The sequence below is a fragment of the Neltuma alba genome, unplaced genomic scaffold (assembly GCF_004799145.2).
Source record: "Neltuma alba isolate B1F8T4 unplaced genomic scaffold, ASM479914v2 tig00010146_pilon, whole genome shotgun sequence".
NCBI classification, from domain to species: Eukaryota; Viridiplantae; Streptophyta; class Magnoliopsida; order Fabales; family Fabaceae; genus Neltuma; species Neltuma alba.
Window position 1 is genome coordinate 58307 of NW_021635093.1, and position 5868 is coordinate 64174.

The 5868-nt window shown below is 37.7% G+C and overlaps 1 pseudogene; it reads right to left on the reverse strand.

The window, feature by feature from the left end:
* LOC114754453 (uncharacterized protein sll0005-like) lies at window positions 1-5840 on the reverse strand (annotated as a pseudogene).
* Between the last annotated feature and the right edge of the window lie 28 nt (window positions 5841-5868).

Here is a 5868-nt window from a genome sequence, read left to right on the forward strand (position 1 = left end):
TAACGTAAGCACTACATATACGTTCCTTGCATTTATAAATAATAAACTCAACATCTCTATCAATCCATTTATTCCCCGAATAACTATCAATAGTCAATAAATTTTAACATAACGATACATCAATATATTAAAAAAACATATAACTGAAAAAAAAAAATATTTGAAAAAGAATCCAATAGGTACAAAAGAATGACTCCCTTTCACAAGCCATTTTGGTCAATTGGTAAGATTAACTTGAGTTTTATTTCCTTCATGAGCTTTTAAAGCAGCTACAAGAAGGAGATTTTGAGACCAAGTCCGCTCACTTTTAACTGCCACATGCTAACAGCTGTACCTCTATTTCCATTTGTGGAGAAGTTTTGATAAACAAAGCCAAGACGCTTCTTGCAGTCTGTGGTTAAAATGATAAACTAGAGCTGAAATAATGTCAAAAGTAAATTTGTGGACATCAGGTTTCACAGCCATCCGTAGAAGCATGGCTGTCCACTCATCTGGCGCCAGCCTAATCACCTCATTAAAGTACTGAAAGCCTTTTCCAATCCTATTGAGAACAATTCGCTCCTGCATGGACAAGAATGTTACATTCCAACATATTGACACCTCACTTGCAAAGTCGGACGGAAAGTGCAAACATCTATGGCACAAATACGCTCAAAGGCAGATAAACATAAGGGCCGTCATAGTCTCATTCTTCCTTTTAAGATTTTCTCTACTGTAAAATGCTTTACCCCTCTATAAGATATTGATTAACGTATTCATAGATTTACATGTGTTTTACATCTAGCAGCGTACAATTCAACCTTTAAAGCTTATGCCAGAAGCCTTCCTTTAGTGATTACTACTATAAAAGTCATTTTAAGCAGGGCATCAAGCAATGCTGTAGTTAAAAAAAAAAAAAAAAAAAAATCCATGATTGATGTGTTCAGCGAGACAAACTTCAATATTACCTCAAATAGCAATCTGCTTTTGCCCTGAGGCGTCTCCTTTAACAAATGATCAATGATCTCATCTTGCAGGAATAAATCAGCCGCTTCTATTATGTCTCGAAGAAGGAAAAGACGCACTCTCAGACCCTTGTCCGATAAAAGGAACAATAAAAGATCTTCAGTGGCATCAACAACAGAATGCATGTCAAAGTATTTCCAACCAAAAGGACTTGAAGACTTCTCAGAACTAGGGTCTTCAGTTGACTCAGAAGCCTGCTCAGATATTGCTGCTATCTGAAAATTGAATCCGCACAAAATTTAGACCAATATTACATAACATGAAAACTATGCCCGAGAGTATTTAAACTTGAGTGGAGCAATAGATGGGTGCAAAATTTGCGATCCTCCCAAAACATTACTAGCATGGGCCTGCGCTTTCAGCCTCAAGAAGTCATGCTTACACATTCTTGAGGGAGCGTGACATAATCAACGTGCAAAATTTTTATCTGATTTTAACTAGGCAGCATGTAACAAGTGAACATTAAGCTCATTGTGCACAGGTTCTATAAGTAGCTCTAAAGAAAATATAGACCATTGCCCATGCAACATCTTAACCACAAACCCCTGCAGAAAAGGTAAGGCAGGGGAGGGTGGGGAGGGAGGACTGATTGCAGAAAAGCAAATTCAGCTAAATGATTGCTGATCAGACCATGCAATTTAAGAGATATAGTCATTCATATACCCAAGGAAAACCAGAGCAGCGTAAAGGCAACCACACAGATTTGGTTATGCCACCCATGTAGGGTTCCAAACTTCCAAATCCAAGGGCAAGTGAAAAAAAGGGTTCATCAAGATGTAAAACTTAAAAGAGTAGTGTTACATGAGATGATTAGATTATGATGAAGCAAATAGCAAGTAGCGCAATCTAGAGAGGTAGACACACGCACGTGCACGCACAGACAGAGAGAGGGAAAGAGATATACCAAGCGCTCTAGTCGATTCCACCGAATAGCTCCATTGTTACAAATGAGAAGTTGCCTCAAAATTCTTCTCATATCAGGACTTGGGTCTGCAATCAGTCTCCCAATGACAAATGGATATGCGCTCTCAATGACTTTGAAATCAGGATCCAGAACTTTTGCTGTGCCCTCAAGTGATCCCAATGCTCTTATCACTAGAGCATAGTCTGGTGGGAGGGAGAAGTTAAATTCATACATAACATCATAAAGTTGGTTCATAATTCCCTGAAATCCAAGGTGAGAATGAAAATTGAGAAATTGAGTACCACAATTCCGATACTTGAGCTTCGTAGAGGAACCAAACCAAAATATTAAATATGTGATAGTTACATTATTATATCTCATCAGCAACAAGATTAAACGAAATGAAATGACAAGGCTAAGGTGACAATTTACGTTTTGCATTTTCAGGAAGAAATCACCACAAACCCCAGAAGGAGGAGGAGGAAGGAAAAGCACAGGGAAGAACCTGGAAATCTCGTGATTGACTGGTTCGATCAGCAAAGGATGCTTTCAAAGTATCAGAAACTGCGTATACATCAACTGCTTCAGGAATGAATCCCAAAGAAAGAAAGTCATTTGCCAAACCCAGAGAATCACGATTAACAAAGTGCACAAGCTGAAAGAAAGAAAATCTTATTAAAGCAGGAAATTGCCAGAAAAATTCTCTCATCTGTGGCGGGGTGAGGGCAAATAATGATGAGAAACTGAAGGAAAACAAGTCTTATCCCACTAAAGGTTAAGAAAATGCATACAAAACAAATGACAGAGGAAAAAAGATTGGAAAAAAAAAAAGCATACCGAAGAAAATTCCATCCAAGAGAATATGATTTACTAGATGATCAAATTCCAGTGAGAAAAAAAAAAATCATATTTCAGAAACTATGACTTAAGAAATAAGAGATCGATATCTTCCATGAAAAAGTGATGCTAAATATGTAGTTTTTCAATTACACACAAGAGCTCACAAAACAGTCAATATCTAACTCGTTCTTCAGAGTCTTCTTGATCACCACCGCATACATCAAGACAACGTTGAAATCTCACATAAACCATCCACGTTAAAACATAAAAGGCTAAATGATAGAGTCCAATATCAGGGGCAGTTTACAAATTAGTTATTTTCAGTTATTTGTAATCTTCAATTTTAGGTGGTTATATTCAGTTATCCTTTGAGACTATTACAGTGGGATTATTTAAATATTAGTTATTGTCAGTTATTGATAATCCTTATCCTAGAATGTAGGAGGTTATTAGGAAGTTACTAGTCAGTTATTCTCAGTTATGTTTTCAGCCTATTTAAATCTATTGTACGATGACATTAGGTGTGAATGAAGTATATTATTCAGGAATTATTCAGGAATTTCCATCTTCTTCTCTCCTAGGATTTCAGATACTGATTCTAGGCTCTCTCTCTCTCTCTCTCTCTCTATAACACACATCTCTCTCCTACCTTCTCATCTCTTCTCCCCCTCTCTTCCCTTCTATCTCCCCATTCTTATTCTCTCTTTTGCAGAATCTAACATTTTGGTATCAGAGCCCAAACTTTCTGGACCTGTTGGATATTATGGTGAACACACGCCAATCAAACACTAACAATGTGCCTCTCCTGCCAAATCCTAACCCCTCTCACAGTGTGTCTACACCCACCAATTCTTCTGACCTTCCCTCTACAGAACTGCTTTCCCAACAACTATCAGCCATTATGGCCAAATTAAATAATTTAGATACAGAAATGACTACTTTGAAGCAACAGAAGTCATTTCAAGCACCTAAAGGAAACCAAAGCCATAGTGGGAAACAGATTCATGAAGTTGATGATGAAGAACATGACAACCTTTGGTGGAAAAAGAATCCTTCTAAACGCCCACACTCTAAAGTAGAATTTCCTAAGTTTGAAGGAGGTGATCCTAGAGGCTGGGTTATGAAGGCAGAAAAATATTTCAGGTATTATCAAACACCTGAAGACCTTAAAGTTGATGTGGCAGCCATGAACTTAGAAGGTGATGCACTAGATGTTTTTACACATGGGTTTCTTCTGGAAGATCTATCAATTATTGGGATGACTTGATTCAAATTTTTCAAGAGCACTTTGGCCCTGCTGAATTTCAGAATCCTGATGTGTACCTTTGTAGCATCAAAAATTGGGTTCCGTGCAAGAATATAGGCAGGAATTTGTTAGAAGGTCTTCAAGAGTGCATGGATGGCCTGAGCATTGCTTATTAGTGTTTTCATCAATGGTTTAAAGGAAGAACTGCAGTCAGATGTTAAAATTCAGAAACCCCGAACTGTTTACAAGGCTGCAAGCTTGGCTCTTGAATTTGAAGCCAAGTTACAAAATCAGAATGTGAGTCGTTATGGACAGCGATCTGGAGTTACATGTGGCAGTGAGAGCAGTGTCAATTTCAAGGAAGATAAAGACGCCAACATTCCCAGGCTGTGTTCAAACTCTGCTCTTGTGAACGCACCAGTTGTTATGTCAAGTTTCAACACCCAAAAGCAACTATTACCAACTACTACTGGAACTTCCCAAAGAATGACCCACAACGCAACAATTTCAGACCATGATAGGAAGTTTTTTAGAGACAAAAGGCTGTGTTTTAAGTGTGGAGATAAATTTGTCCCTGGGCATAAGTGCCAACCTGCTTCTCTCAAACTCATGGAGATTACCGAGGAAGTGGAAGACCCTCATCTAAGAGCCCCAGATTCGAACCCATCATTAAAAGCTACCCAATTTCCCACATTTTGCCTTGAGGACAAGGCGTATTTCCTAGGGGAGAGTAATGATAGAGTCCAATATCAGGGGCAGTTTACAAATTAGTTATTTTCAGTTATTTGTAATCTTCAATTTTAGGTGGTTATATTCAGTTATCCTTTGAGACTATTACAGTGGGATTATTTAAATATTAGTTATTGTCAGTTATTGATAATCCTTATCCTAGAATGTAGGAGGTTATTAGGAAGTTACTAGTCAGTTATTCTCAGTTATGTTTTCAGCCTATTTAAATCTATTGTACGATGACATTAGGTGTGAATGAAGTATATTATTCAGGAATTATTCAGGAATTTCCATCTTCTTCTCTCCTAGGATTTCAGATACTGATTCTAGGCTCTCTCTCTCTCTCTCTCTCTCTCTATAACACACATCTCTCTCCTACCTTCTCATCTCTTCTCTCCCCTCTCTTCCCTTCTATCTCCCCATTCTTATTCTCTCTTTTGCAGAATCTAACACTAAAACCCCAGAGTAACATAATTTAACACATCTCACGGAGAGATAATAGAAAGCTGTGTCAACTGAAAATGTCTAATATGAATGCAATTGAACCTCTTCAACCATATTTATTGGCAAGAATAAGCTAAAATTTATTAAGGACCAATCAATTTAAGTCCTACACAAAGTAAATATCATCCATCAACCATCAAACAAATATTTCTCACCATTTGAATAAGTCCAATCCGGTAATGCCTAGGAATATCCCCCATCATTCCAAAGTCAAAATATGCCAGTGACCCATCATCGATTGCCACCAGGTTTCCTGGATGTGGATCAGCATGGAAATATCCAACCTCAAGCAGTTGCATCAAAGAGCAGTACAATCCCTACAAAACCCATGGAAGACGGAGGGCACAACAATTGGCATCTTTAGTTTTAAGTGTTTACATAAAGAAATGGCATGTAATAGATATATCATATATGTAAAGAGACAAAGCATGTATCCAAGATCAATTTTGTCCTTTATACCTGGTCAATGAGTTCTCTTTTGTTCAAGGAAACATTCTCTTTAGGCGTGTTTCATCAGTAAGCTTAATTCCATCTATCCACTCCATTGTCAGCACAGTAGTACGTGTATAGTCCCAATATATTTTTGGAACTTTGATGCGTTTCATTTCTTTAAAGCCTACTTTTATTTATTCCTCCAGCT